At 47.2% G+C, this 18261-nt stretch overlaps 4 non-coding genes and 2 pseudogenes across 4 annotated transcripts; all 6 read right to left on the reverse strand.

The window, feature by feature from the left end:
* Positions 1–348: 348 nt before the first annotated feature.
* Positions 349–522, reverse strand: LOC132134024 (U2 spliceosomal RNA; annotated as a pseudogene).
* Positions 523–8108: 7586 nt separating this feature from the next.
* LOC132134018 (U1 spliceosomal RNA) lies at positions 8109–8272 on the reverse strand. Its single transcript, XR_009429330.1, has one exon. It is a non-coding gene; the product is annotated as a U1 spliceosomal RNA (small nuclear RNA).
* A 352-nt stretch (positions 8273–8624) lies between these two features.
* Positions 8625–8799, reverse strand: LOC132134029 (U2 spliceosomal RNA; annotated as a pseudogene).
* A 7000-nt stretch (positions 8800–15799) lies between these two features.
* LOC132134032 (U1 spliceosomal RNA) lies at positions 15800–15963 on the reverse strand. Its single transcript, XR_009429335.1, has one exon. It is a non-coding gene; the product is annotated as a U1 spliceosomal RNA (small nuclear RNA).
* A 351-nt stretch (positions 15964–16314) lies between these two features.
* Positions 16315–16505, reverse strand: LOC132134021 (U2 spliceosomal RNA). Its single transcript, XR_009429331.1, has one exon. It is a non-coding gene; the product is annotated as a U2 spliceosomal RNA (small nuclear RNA).
* A 1467-nt stretch (positions 16506–17972) lies between these two features.
* LOC132134033 (U1 spliceosomal RNA) lies at positions 17973–18136 on the reverse strand. The gene has a single exon (XR_009429336.1). It is a non-coding gene; the product is annotated as a U1 spliceosomal RNA (small nuclear RNA).
* Between the last annotated feature and the right edge of the window lie 125 nt (positions 18137–18261).

Consider the following 18261-nt stretch of genomic DNA (forward strand, 5'->3'; position numbering starts at 1 on the left):
ACCCAGGCCGCCAGCCAGAGGTACAATTTGCGTCTCTACCATCCTCACCAACGGTTAGCCCTCCGTAAACCCCAACAAAGGAAGGATGGGCGACTTCCATTACTGGCCTGGAAACTGCTTCCCAACGCTGGTTTTAGTTGACTCCCTTTAACCAAACACACCGAATTCGATACATCACCTCGTCAGTGAAAGACTCCGAGACCTCAGGTGGGAGCATCGTTAGTGGAAGAGTCCAACACCTCAGGGGGGTGCCTCAGAAGAGAGTCCGCAATAAACCACAGGACCTGCAAAGGCAGACCTCATTACTTGCTCTGCTATTCGTCACAATAAATGGCATTCCCGAAAAAGGGAAAGCACACCGTTCCTGGAGACATTGCAATACCAGGCCGATGCGTGGAATGGACGGGGCAAGCCCCGGCTCCAGCTCCGTGATCTAAAAATCCATTTAATATGTAGTCCCCGGATGGGGGACGTATCAGATATTAAACTGATAAGAACAGATTTTTCTTTCGAAAAAGTTTTATTGTCACCATTTACATTTTTTCCATTTGCATTTTTACTTTCACACACATTTTTTTTTTTTTCAAGCACACATTAAAACAAGCCATATAATATATAATAAATACACATGGTAAAATGAAAGAAACAATCATTGTTAAAAAAAATTGATTAAACCACAGTGTTTTGCTTGTTTTTAAAAGTCCATATTTGAGGTGTGTTTAAAAGGTGCGATCGGTTTCAAAAGTAAAATACAAATTTAAAAAAGCAAACAAGCCTCATATGCATGTTAATAAAACCAATTTCATTAATAAAACACAATAAAAACCAATTTATAGGATAAAAACCAAATAAAAAAAAAAACATCTGTTGTGCAAGACCGGGGGTGAGTCCTTATCAAGTCGGTCTTCACCCCACTCTCCAGAACAGGGACATGAGATGCTGCTTTACAGGCTCAGCGGAGATCCCCTCTCCTCCGGCCCGCTGGCCCGCTGTTCCCGTAGCCAGAATGGTGAGGGTGCATCTACGGGCAGCCAGGGTCGGTGCCTGCCGGGACCCTCTCTGTGCGGCCCCGGCCCCCCCGTCCGAATTTCGTCGTCCGGTACCCCTGCAGCATTGATGTTACCTTTAGCTCGCATGCATGTAGGGTTACCGTAACGCGTTTCCCCACCAGCAGGTTTCTGGTGGCCCAGATGGCATCCTTGATGACGTTGAGGGTGAGCCAGAGCGAGGTGAATTCCTGTGCTGTCATGTCCTTCAAGCCCCGGCCCACCCCAAGGATGGCGAGCTGGTACCCGAACTGGGCCCCACCTGCTGGTAGGCACGGGAAATACAAGGGGCCGGTCTTGGCCCACAGGTCCCGCGCAGCACCGCACTCCCAGAGTAGGTGGTGGACGGTCTCCGGGGAATTGCAGCCGGACCGAGGGCAGATGGGGTTTTTGGCCATGCCTCTGGAGTGCATAACCGCCCTGACCGGGAGGATCTCATGAGCCACCATCCATGATAAATCCTTGTGCCTGTTCTGGAGAGCGGGGTGAGCAGCGTTCCTCCAAACTTGTTTGGCCTCACCTAGTGTGAGGCCTGGAACTGGACTCACCGGTTCCCGGTCCTGCACAACAGAAATGAGAGACTTGTGTTTAGTTAAAATGGTGACATCTTCACTCTCTAAAAGATATTTCTTTAAAAAAATTTTTATAAAACTGTACTCTTTAGGCAAGTTAAAAGACACTGGGGTTTTCAAGTCTACTGGTAAAATTTTCAATGTTCTTAGGTAAGACCCCATCCAAAATCGCACCATTGCAGCCGTCTTGTTTTCTTTGGATGGGGTCATGGCATAACTAATGTGCAGGGCGGTGAAGCGGCTGCCTAAAAACAGATGGGGGTCTGGGAGGCCTTTTCCACCGTTCTCTGGCCTTTTCTTGATGGTCTCCCTCTTCAGGCGCTCCCACTTGGACCCCCACAGGAAATAAAACACCGCCCTCTCCAGTCTCACCAGGAACCGCCGAGGGGGGCTAAAAACAGAACAGACAAGTAAAATCAGAGGTAAAATCACAGATTTAAAAATTAAAATTTTACCTTCAATTGTCAACTGTCTTAGTCCCCAAAACCCCAGTCTTTTCCTAGCTTTCCCTAGCAAGTCAGTCCAGTTGTCTCGTCCACCTCCGTCTTTATCAAATTTAACGCCTAAAATCTTAAAATCATTGTCTTTAAAAACCAAATCAAGTCCTCCTGTGTCCGCGTCTCCCCACGGCCCGAAGAGCTGGGCCTCGGACTTGTTTCTATTGAGTTTGGCGCCCGAGGCCCGACCGTACCAGTCAGTCAAGTCCAGTGCTCTTCGTATGGATAAAAGGTCCGTGGCTAAAAGAGTTACGTCGTCCATGTATAAAGCACAGGTCGCCGTCAGTCCACCCGTCCCAGGAACGTCCAGTCCTTTGATCCATTTGTCCCTTCTCAAGATCTGTGCCAGTGGCTCGATGCAAGCCACATACAGAAGAGGAGATAAAGGACATCCCTGACGGACACCACTGTGTATGTTCACAGCTTTGGAAAGATGCCCATTTATTAGAATTTTGCTGACTATTCCCTTGTACAGCAGTCCCACCCAGGCTATAAACCTCTCTGGAAACCCCATTTTATCCAGTACCTGGAAGAGGTACTGGTGCGAGACTCGATCAAATGCTTTTTCAAAATCTAAATTTAGGACTACTAGCCGAATATTTCTGTCTCTCGCGTAACAGATGGCGTCTCTAATCAGCACTAGGTTGTCTGTTATCTTTCTTCCGGGCACAGCAGAAGCTTGATCCGGGTGGATCACGTCCTCTAAAACAGTCGACATGCGTGTCGCTAAAATCTTACTAAAAAGTTTACCATCGAAATTTAAAAGCGTGATTGGTCTCCAATTTTTTAAGTCAGTCCTGTCCCCTTTTTTGTACAGTAAAGACACTATCCCTATCCTAAAACTGTCGGGTAGTCTGTCAAGAGTCTCAAAGTTGTTAAAAACAGCCAATAATTCATGTGCTAAAATATCCCAAAAAGTAAGATAAAACTCTAGGGGAAGTCCATCTGCTCCTGGGGACTTCCCCTTTTTAAAACCTTTAAGAGCTTTATGTAATTCTAAAATATTAAAATCTTGGGATAAAAACTTATTTTGGCCATTAACATTCTTGACTAAAAAATTTAAAACTTCCCTTGCCGTATCGTCGTGTACATCTTTTTTACAATACAAATCCTCATAAAATCCCTCTACATTTTTTAAAATCTCTTCTGTTGTGTTTGCATCCCTCCTTCCTACCTTAACACTGGTTATTGCCCCTCCCCTTGTTATTATCTTTTTAAAAAAGTAACTTGTACACTTTTCACCTTCCTCTATTTCTCTTTCTTTGCTTCTTAAAATAACACCTTTACTTTGGATACGAGATAAAACTGACATTTCTTTTTTTACATCTGTTATTTCTTGGCTAAAATCAAAACCATTATTTAAAAGATTAAAATATCTTTGTAATCTTTTTTGCAACCCCATCATGCATCTCTTTTCCCTATTCTTTTTATCTTTCCCTACCTTCCTAAAAAACTGTCTTGTCCGGTCCTTTACCATTTCCCACCACTGTGCACGTGTCTCATAAAAGTCTTGGAGGGTCTGCCATTGGCTGAACTGCTCCCTATATTCTCTAACCACTTCTTCATCCACCAATAGGGAACAGTTCAGCTTCCACATCCCTCCTCCTACCGTCACACCCGGGGAAAGTGAAAGGGTGCAAGACAGCATCATGTGATCAGAAAAAAAGAGAGGGGTCAATGTTGCATCGGTTGGCGGGCAGTCCCTTGTAAAAACATAGTCAATTCGAGAGGCTCTGGCGCCATCACCACTGAACCAGGTGAAGCCCTCCTCTCTTTGATGCAGTTGTTTAAAACAGTCAACTAACTTAAAATCCTTGACTAAATTTTGTAATAAAACCGATGTCTTATCGACCTTAAAATCTTCTCCTACTCTCTTCCTATCTGTTTTTGATAAAACACAGTTAAAATCCCCTGCTACTATTAGGGGAGCCCTGCCTAACATGTGGGGCTGCAGGTCTTCTAAAAGCTCATACCTGTCATTTTTTCCTGTAAAACCATACACGTTAAGAACCTTAAAATCTCTCCCTAAAAAAGTCAAGTTTGCTAAAAGAGCCCGCCCTTCCCTCACCACAGTGCTATCCTTCACCGTGATGTTTGAATTTTTTATTAAAATAGCGACACCATCATTCTTGTTGAAGTTAGAGCCACTCCATATTGAGGGCCCCATGGTCCACATCTCCTCCAACTTCCTGTGGTTACTTAAAAAGGGCAGAGCACACTCTTGCAGTAAAAACAAATCTGACTTAAAAGACTTTAAAAGGGATAAAATGCTCTGTGCTCGCAAGGTGGACCTCACACTTCTTACATTTATGGTAGAGATAGTGAGGGCCATGAGCAGTATGGTTAAAACAGTATGAGACATTTAAACAGAAGACTAAAAGACTACAAAAATATGCTTAAAATCATGTTTTATCTTGTTTCACCTGCTCTTCCTTTCTCCCAGATGAACTGGGGCCCGGAGAGCAGGTGCTCGACACATCGGGTGCTACAGAGAAACCCTCTTGTAACTCCCTAGGCGACGATGTTCTTAGCTTGATGTGCAAAAAGGAAACCTCATTTGGGGATTCTAGGGGCCACATACGTTCTTGATCTTCCAAATCGGAACTATCAAGCCGCTGTGCTGCCCTAGCTTTTTTCTCCTCTGTATCCACCAGAGGAGATCCCGCAGGTCTTTTTTGCACTTGAGCATTTGGGAGTGAACACTCAAATTCACTCCCACTGGATTCCTGCACCAAATCTGACACCGTTTCTAGGGAAGAGCTTGTTTCTTCCTCGCTCACTTCTCCTTCCGTGACTTTTTCCAGTTCAATATCTGACTCCGCCCCTGTGGCCGCCCCACTTCCTCCTTCCTGCCCAATCCCTGAGGCCGGCAGGGGATTTGAAATTCCCGCCAAAACCTCAGGGACCGCCTCCTCTTTCCTTTGTTCATTCGTTTGTTGCCCATGTGGGGCGGCCATTTTGAGCTTGTTGGCAAAACTTTTAGGGCAGTCTCTGTAGAGATGGTTTGTTTCTCCACAAAGATTACACCGTCTGCCATTGGTACAATCATCAAAACTGTGACCAATTTCTCTACACTTCCCACATATTAACTCTTGGCATGCTTCAGCGAGATGACCAAACCTGCAACACTTCCTGCAGAGTTTGGGCATTCCTTGATAATGTATGTAGCCTCTGTTCTCTCCGAGCACAATCATGGAAGGCAGATGTTTCAGGCCCTGGTAGCCCCCAGCGTCTTCCCATTGTTTAATGGGAATTCGCCAGGAGCATGTCCAAATGCCATCTTCATCCAACACTTTGACAGGCTGGCCTCGAACAGTGCAAAATCTACCCAACCAAACACAAATATCATCTCCAGTCACTGTTTCATTGAACATCCTGACAATCACAGTTTTAAGTGTGTTATCCGAAAGTTTCTCGACAGTGAACATGGAGAACTGGGCTTTAACTGAATCAAACCTTTGCCAAAAGTCATTAAGCAGGGAAGCGGTTTTAAAACTGACATCAAATCCTTTGTTCAAGGGCAGAGTCATCAAACAATTCAGGTCGTCAGATCTAAAAGCTAAGGTCTTTTGGATCAGCTTCCTTGAAAAGTCCATACGGGACATTCCAAGGAGCTTCCCCTCAACCTGCCTGAATAAAAAACGCACGCTGTGGTGCCTCCGCACGCCGGCACGGGCAGCCGACATGATGGAGGCACCAACAGCCTTAAAACTTAAAACAACAATAAATACAACAATAAATAACCAAATAAATAATTAAAAGACCTTACCTTAAAACTTGTTGGAGCCCGAAGCAGCAGAATTCAATGTACCTCTCGAAGTTGTGTGACTCAAGATATAAAAAGATCTCAAGTCAGGAAACCTCCAAGAGGCGATCGCTGTCTCAACCGTCCGACAAGATACGTGATCTTAGCCAAAAGGCCGAGAAGCGATGTTGATTTGATGCAGCGGGGAAGAAGCCGGACACGACGATGCCCATCTCGGCTTTGGTAAGTCTGGGAGACCTGAAACACTGTGTGATGGTAGTACCCTCCCCCGTCTGCAACGTCACCGGGCCTCGCCCCGATCGGCCTGACGCTGGCTCTGCGGCGACAGAGAGTACGGCATCGCTCGTAACTCCCAAACGGTTCGTCGCAAAGCCACGTGCTTTATGTCATCGGAATCCTTGGCTCGAGCCGAACGAGATGCAGGTCTCAGATTGGCTCGTCTCTCTGACGAAATTTTCGGGTATTTGGGATTTTGTCGAAAACCTTCTTTTGCAAACTAGCGGCAGGTATTTGGCCCAGTCCCACCCAGATCAGCACAGAATGCTTCTCTGGAGTCTGACTGTCAATAATCATCCAAAAAAAGTGGAAATTTCCATTCACCTTGGCGAGGGGACCTCAAAACGTGCCAAGGTGGTGTGGCCGAGGTGGCTCAAATGGCTATAACTCCAGGAAGGAGTGAGATCCCTTCACCCAAATCGGCACACCTGTGCAGGGGCTCAGTCAGCGGTCAGGTGTAAAAGGGCGCTGCGACAGGCCACTAGGTGGCGCTGTAAGCGGAAAAATAAGAAAAATGAAATGTAAAAGGACCATCAAACAAAGATGGAAACACCTGAAACGCTGTGTGATGGTAGTACCCTCCCCCGTCTGCAACGTCACCGGGCCTCGCCCCGATCGGCCTGACGCTGGCTCTGCGGCGACAGAGAGTACGGCATCCCTCGTAACTCCCAAACGGTTCGTCGCAGAGCCACGTGCCTTATGTCATCGGAATCCTTGGCTCGAGCCGAACGAGATGCAGGTCTCAGATTGGCTCGTCGCTCTGACGAAATTTTCGGGTATTTGGGATTTTGTCGAAAACCTTCTTTTGCAAACTAGCGGCAGGTATTTGGCCCAGTCCCACCCAGATCAGCACAGAATGCTTCTCTGGAGTCTGACTGTCAATAATCATCCAAAAAAAGTGGAAATTTCCATTCACCTTGGCGAGGGGACCTCAAAACGTGCCAAGGTGGTGTGGCCGAGGTGGCTCAAATGGCTATAACTCCAGGAAGGAGTGAGATCCCTTCACCCAAATCGGCACACCTGTGCAGGGGCTCAGTCAGCGGTCAGGTGTAAAAGGGCGCTGCGACAGGCCACTAGGTGGCGCTGTAAGCGGAAAAATAAGAAAAATGAAATGTAAAAGGACCATCAAACAAAGATGGAAACACCTGAAACGCTGTGTGATGGTAGTACCCTCCCCCGTCTGCAACGTCACCGGGCCTCGCCCCGATCGGCCTGACGCTGGCTCTGCGGCGACAGAGAGTACGGCATCCCTCGTAACTCCCAAACGGTTCGTCGCAGAGCCACGTGCCTTATGTCATCGGAATCCTTGGCTCGAGCCGAACGAGATGCAGGTCTCAGATTGGCTCGTCGCTCTGAAGAAATTTTCGGGTATTTGGGATTTTGTCGAAAACCTTCTTTTGCAAACTAGCGGCAGGTATTTGGCCCAGTCCCACCCAGATCAGCACAGAATGCTTCTCTGGAGTCTGACTGTCAATAATCATCCAAAAAAAAGTGGAAATTTCCATTCACCTTGGCGAGGGGACCTCAAAACGTGCCAAGGTGGTGTGGCCGAGGTGGCTCAAATGGCTATAACTCCAGGAAGGAGTGAGATCCCTTCACCCAAATCGGCACACCTGTGCAGGGGCTCAGTCAGCGGTCAGGTGTAAAAGGGCGCTGCGACAGGCCACTAGGTGGCGCTGTAAGCGGAAAAGAACTAATATGATTTGAAAAAGCACAACGAAAAACAAACATGGAGACAGCTACAGCTAGGCTGCAGTCAATCCAATCGACTTGCAAAGTGAGGTCTGTGCAAAATTCGAACTAAACCACACACCAGGGACCGATATTTCAAGAGCGTAAGTGATTTTGTTTCATGAGCTCAAAACACATACCCAGCATGTGGCAGGGCTCATCATTCTGAAACTAAAGAGTAACTGAGATAGATCTTTCTGCTTTGTTTCACCAGTTAATTCAGGGGAGAGCGCGAACGCAGTCCCCCACTACCATAAATTATGCAGTCGAGATTCCCACATTTGGGGAATTTGCAGGGGTCAACATGGCCGTAGTGCAATGGACAAGCCTCGCCCTGGGTGAACCGCCTTCTTGATCATGGTGTCTCCCCTGCCAGGTAAGTATGAAGACCCAGGCGGCCAGCCAGAGGTACAATTTGCGTCTCTACCATCCTCACCAACGGTTAGCCCTCCGTAAACCCCAACAAAGGAAGGATGGGCGACTTCCATTACTGGCCTGGAAACTGCTTCCCAACGCTGGTTTTAGTTGACTCCCTTTAACCAAACACACCGAATTCGATACATCACCTCGTCAGTGAAAGACTCCGAGACCTCAGGTGGGAGCATCGTTAGTGGAAGAGTCCAACACCTCAGGGGGGTGCCTCAGAAGAGAGTCCGCAATAAACCACAAGACCTGCAAAGGCAGACCTCATTACTTGCACTGCTATTCGTCACAATAAATGGCATTCCCGAAAACGGGAAAGCACACCATTCCTGGAGACACTGCAATACCAGGCCGATGCGTGGAATGGACGGAGCAAGCCCCGGCTCCAGCTCCGTGATCTAAAAATCCATTTAATATGTAGTCCCCGGATGGGGGACGTATCAGATATTAAACTGATAAGAACAGATTTTTTCTTTCGAAAAAGTTTTATTGTCACCATTTACATTTTTTCCATTTGCATTTTTACTTTCACACACATTTTTTTTTTTTTTTTTTTTTTCAAGCACACATTAAAACAAGCCATATAATATATAATAAATACACATGGTAAAATGAAAGAAACAATCATTGTTAAAAAAAATTGATTAAACCACAGTGTTTTGCTTGTTTTTAAAAGTCCATATTTGAGGTGTGTTTAAAAGGTGCGATCGGTTTCAAAAGTAAAATACAAATTTAAAAAAGCAAACAAGCCTCATATGCATGTTAATAAAACCAATTTCATTAATAAAACACAATAAAAACCAATTTATAGGATAAAAACCAAATAAAAAAAAAAACATCTGTTGTGCAAGACCGGGGGTGAGTCCTTATCAAGTCGGTCTTCACCCCACTCTCCAGAACAGGGACATGAGATGCTGCTTTACAGGCTCAGCGGAGATCCCCTCTCCTCCGGCCCGCTGGCCCGCTGTTCCCGTAGCCAGAATGGTGAGGGTGCATCTACGGGCAGCCAGGGTCGGTGCCTGCCGGGACCCTCTCTGTGCGGCCCCGGCCCCCCCGTCCGAATATCGTCGTCCGGTACCCCTGCAGCATTGATGTTACCTTTAGCTCACATGCATGGAGGGTTACCGTAACGCGTTTCCCCACCAGCAGGTTTCTGGTGGCCCAGATGGCATCCTTGATGACGTTGAGGGTGAGCCAGAGCGAGGTGAATTCCTGTGCTGTCATGTCCTTCAAGCCCCGGCCCACCCCAAGGATGGCGAGCTGGTACCCGAACTGGGCCCCACCTGCTGGTAGGCACGGGAAATACAAGGGGCCGGTCTTGGCCCACAGGTCCCGCGCAGCACCGCACTCCCAGAGTAGGTGGTGGACGGTCTCCGGGGAATTGCAGCCGGACCGAGGGCAGATGGGGTTTTTGGCCATGCCTCTGGAGTGCATAACCGCCCTGACCGGGAGGATCTCATGAGCCACCATCCATGATAAATCCTTGTGCCTGTTCTGGAGAGCGGGGTGAGCAGCGTTCCTCCAAACTTGTTTGGCCTCACCTAGTGTGAGGCCTGGAACTGGACTCACCGGTTCCCGGTCCTGCACAACAGAAATGAGAGACTTGTGTTTAGTTAAAATGGTGACATCTTCACTCTCTAAAAGATATTTCTTTAAAAAATTTTTTATAAAACTGTACTCTTTAGGCAAGTTAAAAGACACTGGGGTTTTCAAGTCTACTGGTAAAATTTTCAATGTTCTTAGGTAAGACCCCATCCAAAATCGCACCATTGCAGCCGTCTTGTTTTCTTTGGATGGGGTCATGGCATAACTAATGTGCAGGGCGGTGAAGCGGCTGCCTAAAAACAGGTGGGGGTCTGGGAGGCCTTTTCCACCGTTCTCTGGCCTTTTCTTGATGGTCTCCCTCTTCAGGCGCTCCCACTTGGACCCCCACAGGAAATAAAACACCGCCCTCTCCAGTCTCACCAGGAACCGCCGAGGGGGGCTAAAAACAGAACAGACAAGTAAAATCAGAGGTAAAATCACAGATTTAAAAATTAAAATTTTACCTTCAATTGTCAACTGTCTTAGTCCCCAAAACCCCAGTCTTTTCCTAGCTTTCCCTAGCAAGTCAGTCCAGTTGTCTCGTCCACCTCCGTCTTTATCAAATTTAACGCCTAAAATCTTAAAATCATTGTCTTTAAAAACCAAATCAAGTCCTCCTGTGTCCGCGTCTCCCCACGGCCCGAAGAGCTGGGCCTCGGACTTGTTTCTATTGAGTTTGGCGCCCGAGGCCCGACCGTACCAGTCAGTCAAGTCCAGTGCTCTTCGTATGGATAAAAGGTCCGTGGCTAAAAGAGTTACGTCGTCCATGTATAAAGCACAGGTCGCCGTCAGTCCACCCGTCCCAGGAACGTCCAGTCCTTTGATCCATTTGTCCCTTCTCAAGATCTGTGCCAGTGGCTCAATGCAAGCCACATACAGAAGAGGAGATAAAGGACATCCCTGACGGACACCACTGTGTATGTTCACAGCTTTGGAAAGATGCCCATTTATTAGAATTTTGCTGACTATTCCCTTGTACAGCAGTCCCACCCAGGCTATAAACCTCTCTGGAAACCCCATTTTATCCAGTACCTGGAAGAGGTACTGGTGCGAGACTCGATCAAATGCTTTTTCAAAATCTAAATTTAGGACTACTAGCCGAATATTTCTGTCTCTCGCGTAACAGATGGCGTCTCTAATCAGCACTAGGTTGTCTGTTATCTTTCTTCCGGGCACAGCAGAAGCTTGATCCGGGTGGATCACGTCCTCTAAAACAGTCGACATGCGTGTCGCTAAAATCTTACTAAAAAGTTTACCATCGAAATTTAAAAGCGTGATTGGTCTCCAATTTTTTAAGTCAGTCCTGTCCCCTTTTTTGTACAGTAAAGACACTATCCCTATCCTAAAACTGTCGGGTAGTCTGTCAAGAGTCTCAAAGTTGTTAAAAACAGCCAATAATTCATGTGCTAAAATATCCCAAAAAGTAAGATAAAACTCTAGGGGAAGTCCATCTGCTCCTGGGGACTTCCCCTTTTTAAAACCTTTAAGAGCTTTATGTAATTCTAAAATATTAAAATCTTGGGATAAAAACTTATTTTGGCCATTAACATTCTTGACTAAAAAATTTAAAACTTCCCTTGCCGTATCGTCGTGTACATCTTTTTTACAATACAAATCCTCATAAAATCCCTCTACATTTTTTAAAATCTCTTCTGTTGTGTTTGCATCCCTCCCTCCTACCTTAACACTGGTTATTGCCCCTCCCCTTGTTATTATCTTTTTAAAAAAGTAACTTGTACACTTTTCACCTTCCTCTATTTCTCTTTCTTTGCTTCTTAAAATAACACCTTTACTTTGGATACGAGATAAAACTGACATTTCTTTTTTTACATCTGTTATTTCTTGGCTAAAATCAAAACCATTATTTAAAAGATTAAAATATCTTTGTAATCTTTTTTGCAACCCCATCATGCATCTCTTTTCCCTATTCTTTTTATCTTTCCCTACCTTCCTAAAAAACTGTCTTGTCCGGTCCTTTACCATTTCCCACCACTGTGCACGTGTCTCATAAAAGTCTTGGAGGGTCTGCCATTGGCTGAACTGCTCCCTATATTCTCTAACCACTTCTTCATCCACCAATAGGGAACAGTTCAGCTTCCACATCCCTCCTCCTACCGTCACACCCGGGGAAAGTGAAAGGGTGCAAGACAGCATCATGTGATCAGAAAAAAAGAGAGGGGTCAATGTTGCATCGGTTGGCGGGCAGTCCCTTGTAAAAACATAGTCAATTCGAGAGGCTCTGGCGCCATCACCACTGAACCAGGTGAAGCCCTCCTCTCTTTGATGCAGTTGTTTAAAACAGTCAACTAACTTAAAATCCTTGACTAAATTTTGTAATAAAACCGATGTCTTATCGACCTTAAAATCTTCTCCTACTCTCTTCCTATCTGTTTTTGATAAAACACAGTTAAAATCCCCTGCTACTATTAGGGGAGCCCTGCCTAACATGTGGGGCTGCAGGTCTTCTAAAAGCTCATACCTGTCATTTTTTTCTGTAAAACCATACACGTTAAGAACCTTAAAATCTCTCCCTAAAAAAGTCAGGTTTGCTAAAAGAGCCCGCCCTTCCCTCACCACAGTGCTATCCTTCACCGTGATGTTTGAATTTTTTATTAAAATAGCGACACCATCATTCTTGTTGAAGTTAGAGCCACTCCATATTGAGGGCCCCATGGTCCACATCTCCTCCAACTTCCTGTGGTTACTTAAAAAGGGCAGAGCACACTCTTGCAGTAAAAACAAATCTGACTTAAAAGACTTTAAAAGGGATAAAATGCTCTGTGCTCGCAAGGTGGACCTCACACTTCTTACATTTATGGTAGAGATAGTGAGGGCCATGAGCAGTATGGTTAAAACAGTATGAGACATTTAAACAGAAGACTAAAAGACTACAAAAATATGCTTAAAATCATGTTTTATCTTGTTTCACCTGCTCTTCCTTTCTCCCAGATGAACTGGGGCCCGGAGAGCAGGTGCTCGACACATCGGGTGCTACAGAGAAACCCTCTTGTAACTCCCTAGGCGACGATGTTCTTAGCTTGATGTGCAAAAAGGAAACCTCATTTGGGGATTCTAGGGGCCACATACGTTCTTGATCTTCCAAATCGGAACTATCAAGCCGCTGTGCTGCCCTAGCTTTTTTCTCCTCTGTTTCCACCAGAGGAGATCCCGCAGGTCTTTTTTGCACTTGAGCATTTGGGAGTGAACACTCAAATTCACTCCCACTGGATTCCTGCACCAAATCTGACACCGTTTCTAGGGAAGAGCTTGTTTCTTCCTCGCTCACTTCTCCTTCCGTGACTTTTTCCAGTTCAATATCTGACTCCGCCCCTGTGGCCGCCCCACTTCCTCCTTCCTGCCCAATCCCTGAGGCCGGCTGGGGATTTGAAATTCCCGCCAAAACCTCAGGGACCGCCTCCTCTTTCCTTTGTTCATTCGTTTGTTGCCCATGTGGGGCGGCCATTTTGAGCTTGTTGGCAAAACTTTTAGGGCAGTCTCTGTAGAGATGGTTTGTTTCTCCACAAAGATTACACCACCTGCCATTGGTACAATCATCAAAACTGTGACCAATTTCTCTACACTTCCCACATATTAACTCTTGGCATGCTTCAGCGAGATGACCAAACCTGCAACACTTCCTGCAGAGTTTGGGCATTCCTTGATAATGTATGTAGCCTCTGTTCTCTCCGAGCACAATCATGGAAGGCAGATGTTTCAGGCCCTGGTAGCCCCCAGCGTCTTCCCATTGTTTAATGGGAATTCGCCAGGAGCATGTCCAAATGCCATCTTCATCCAACACTTTGACAGGCTGGCCTCGAACAGTGCAAAATCTACCCAACCAAACACAAATATCATCTCCAGTCACTGTTTCATTGAACATCCTGACAATCACAGTTTTAAGTGTGTTATCCGAAAGTTTCTCGACAGTGAACATGGAGAACTGGGCTTTAACTGAATCAAACCTTTGCCAAAAGTCATTAAGCAGGGAAGCGGTTTTAAAACTGACATCAAATCCTTTGTTCAAGGGCAGAGTCATCAAACAATTCAGGTCGTCAGATCTAAAAGCTAAGGTCTTTTGGATCAGCTTCCTTGAAAAGTCCATACGGGACATTCCAAGGAGCTTCCCCTCAACCTGCCTGAATAAAAAACGCACGCTGTGGTGCCTCCGCACGCCGGCACGGGCAGCCGACATGATGGAGGCACCAACAGCCTTAAAACTTAAAACAACAATAAATACAACAATAAATAACCAAATAAATAATTAAAAGACCTTACCTTAAAACTTGTTGGAGCCCGAAGCAGCAGAATTCAATGTACCTCTCGAAGTTGTGTGACTCAAGATATAAAAAGATCTCAAGTCAGGAAACCTCCAAGAGGCGATCGCAGTCTCAACCGTCCGACAAGATACGTGATCTTAGCCAAAAGGCCGAGAAGCGATGTTGATTTGATGCAGCGGGGAAGAAGCCGGACACGACGATGCCCATCTCGGCTTTGGTAAGTCTGGGAGACCTGAAACGCTGTGTGATGGTAGTACCCTCCCCCGTCTGCAACGTCACCGGGCCTCGCCCCGATCGGCCTGACGCTGGCTCTGCGGCGACAGAGAGTACGGCATCGCTCGTAACTCCCAAACGGTTCGTCGCAAAGCCACGTGCTTTATGTCATCGGAATCCTTGGCTCGAGCCGAACGAGATGCAGGTCTCAGATTGGCTCGTCGCTCTGACGAAATTTTCAGGTATTTGGGATTTTGTCGAAAATCTTCTTTTGCAAACTAGCGGCAGGTATTTGGCCCAGTCCCGCCCAGATCAGCACAGAATGCTTCTCTGGAGTCTGACTGTCAATAATCATCCAAAAAAAGTGGAAATTCCATTCACCTTGGCGAGGGGACCTCAAAACGTGCCAAGGTGGTGTGGCTGAGGTGGCTCAAATGGCTATAACTCCAGGAAGGAGTGAGATCCCTTCACCCAAATCGGCACACCTGTGCAGGGGCTCAGTCAGCGGTCAGGTGTAAAAGGGCGCTGCGACAGGCCACTAGGTGGCGCTGTAAGCGGAAAAATAAGAAAAATGAAATGTAAAAGGACCATCAAACAAAGATGGAAACACCTGAAACGCTGTGTGATGGTAGTACCCTCCCCCGTCTGCAACGTCACCGGGCCACGCCCCGATCGGCCTGACGCTGGCTCTGCAGCAACAGAGAGTACGGCATCGCTCGTAACTCCCAAACGGTTCGTCGCAAAGCCACGTGCCTTATGTCATCGGAATCCTTGGCTCGAGCCGAACGAGATGCAGGTCTCAGATTGGCTCGTCGCTCTGACGAAATTTTCGGGTATTTGGGATTTTGTCGAAAACCTTCTTTTGCAAACTAGCGGCAGGTATTTGGCCCAGTCCCACCCAGATCAGCACAGAATGCTTCTCTGGAGTCTGACTGTCAATAATCATCCAAAAAAAGTGGAAATTCCATTCACCTTGGCGAGGGGACCTCAAAACGTGCCAAGGTGGTGTGGCCGAGGTGGCTCAAATGACTATAACTCCAGGAAGGAGTGAGATCCCTTCACCCAAATCGGCACACCTATGCAGGGGCTCAGTCAGTGGTCAGGTGTAAAAGGGCGCTGCGACAGGCCACTAGGTGGCGCTGTAAGCGGAAAAAAACTAATATGATTTGAAAAAGCACAACCAAAAACAAACATGGAGACAGCTACAGCTAGGCTGCAGTCAATCCAATCGACTTGCAAAGTGAGGTCTGTGCAAAATTCGAACTAAACCACACACCAGGGACCGATATTTCAAGAGCGTAAGTGATTTTGTTTCATTAGCTCAAAACACATACCCAGCATGTGGCAGGACTCATCATTCTGAAACTAAAAAGTAACTGAGATAGATCTTTCTGCTTTGTTTCACCAGTTAATTCAGGGGAGAGCGCGAACGCAGTCCCCCACTACCATAAATTATGCAGTCGAGATTCCCACATTTGGGGAATTCGCAGGGGTCAGCATGGCCGTAGTGCAATGGACAAGCCTCGCCCTGGGTGAACCGCCTTCTTGATCATGGTGTCTCCCCTGCCAGGTAAGTATGAAGACCCAGGCGGCCAGCCAGAAGTACAATTTGCGTCTCTACCATCCTCACCAACGGTTAGCCCTCCGTAAACCCCAACAAAGGAAGGATGGGCGACTTCCATTACTGGCCTGGAAACTGCTTCCCAACGCTGGTTTTAGTTGACTCCCTTTAACCAAACATACCGAATTCGATACATCACCTCGTCAGTGAAAGACTCCGAGACCTCAGGTGGGAGCATCGTTAGTGGAAGAGTCCAACACCTCAGGGGGTGCCTCAGAAGAGAGTCCGCAATAAACCACAGGACCTGCAAAGGCAGACCTCATTACTTGCACTGCGATTCGTCACAATAAATGGCATTCCCGAAAACGGGAAAGCACACCGTTCCTGGAGACACTGCAATACCAGGCCGATGCGTGGAATGGACGGAGCAAGCCCCGGCTCCAGCTCCGTGATCTAAAAATCCATTTAATATGTAGTCCCCGGATGGGGGACGTATCAGATATTAAACTGATAAGAACAGATACTACACTTGATCTTAGCCAAAAGGCCGAGAAGCGATGTTGATTTGATGCAGCGGGGAAGAAGCCGGACACGACGATGCCCATCTCGGCTTTGGTAAGTCTGGGAGACCTGAAACGCTGTGTGATGGTAGTACCCTCCCCCGTCTGCAACGTCACCGGGCCTCGCCCCGATCGGCCTGACGCTGGCTCTGCGGCGACAGAGAGTACGGCATCGCTCGTAACTCCCAAACGGTTCGTCGCAAAGCCACGTGCTTTATGTCATCGGAATCCTTGGCTCGAGCCGAACGAGATGCAGGTCTCAGATTGGCTCGTCGCTCTGACGAAATTTTCGGGTATTTGGGATTTTGTCGAAAACCTTGTTTTGCAAACTAGCGGCAGGTATTTGGCCCAGTCCCGCCCAGATCAGCACAGAATGCTTCTCTGGAGTCTGACTGTCAATAATCATCCAAAAAAAGTGGAAATTCCATTCACCTTGGCGAGGGGACCTCAAAACGTGCCAAGGTGGTGTGGCCGAGGTGGCTCAAATGACTATAACTCCAGGAAGGAGTGAGATCCCTTCACCCAAATCGGCACACCTATGCAGGGGCTCAGTCAGCGGTCAGGTGTAAAAGGGCGCTGCGACAGGCCACTAGGTGGCGCTGTAAGCGGAAAAATAAGAAAAATGAAATGTAAATGGACCATCAAACAAAGATGGAAACACCTGAAACGCTGTGTGATGGTAGTACCCTCCCCCGTCTGCAACGTCACCGGGCCTCGCCCCGATCGGCCTGACGCTGGCTCTGCAGCGACAGAGAGTACGGCATCGCTCGTAACTCCCAAACGGTTCGTCGCAAAGCCACGTGCCTTATGTCATCGGAATCCTTGGCTCGAGCCGAACGAGATGCAAGTCTCAGATTGGCTCGTCGCTCTGACGAAATTTTCGGGTATTTGGGATTTTGTCGAAAACCTTCTTTTGCAAACTAGCGGCAGGTATTTGGCCCAGTCCCACCCAGATCAGCACAGAATGCTTCTCTGGAGTCTGACTGTCAATAATCATCCAAAAAAAGTGGAAATTTCCATTCACCTTGGCGAGGGGACCTCAAAACGTGCCAAGGTGGTGTGGCCGAGGTGGCTCAAATGGCTATAACTCCCGGAAGGAGTGAGATCCCTTCACCCAAATCGGCACACCTGTGCAGGGGCTCAGTCAGCGGTCAGGTGTAAAAGGGCGCTGCGACAGGCCACTAGGTGGCGCTGTAAGCGGAAAAAAACTAATATGATTTGAAAAAGCACAACCAAAAACAAACATGGAGACAGCTACAGCTAGGCTGCAGTCAATCCAATCGACTTGCAAAGTGAGGTCTGTGCAAAATTCGAACTAAACCACACACCAGGGACCGATATTTCAAGAGCGTAAGTGATTTTGTTTCATTAGCTCAAAACACATACCCAGCATGTGGCAGGACTCATCATTCTGAAACTAAAAAGTAACTGAGATAGATCTTTCTGCTTTGTTTCACCAGTTAATTCAGGGGAGAGCGCGAACGCAGTCCCCCACTACCATAAATTATGCAGTCGAGATTCCCACATTTGGGGAATTCGCAGGGGTCAGCATGGCCGTAGTGCAATGGACAAGCCTCGCCCTGGGTGAACCGCCTTCTTGATCATGGTGTCTCCCCTGCCAGGTAAGTATGAAGACCCAGGCGGCCAGCCAGAAGTACAATTTGCGTCTCTACCATCCTCACCAACGGTTAGCCCTCCGTAAACCCCAACAAAGGAAGGATGGGCGACTTCCATTACTGGCCTGGAAACTGCTTC

Source organism: Carassius carassius, unplaced genomic scaffold (assembly GCF_963082965.1).
Source record: "Carassius carassius unplaced genomic scaffold, fCarCar2.1 SCAFFOLD_134, whole genome shotgun sequence".
Lineage (NCBI taxonomy): Eukaryota > Metazoa > Chordata > Actinopteri > Cypriniformes > Cyprinidae > Carassius > Carassius carassius.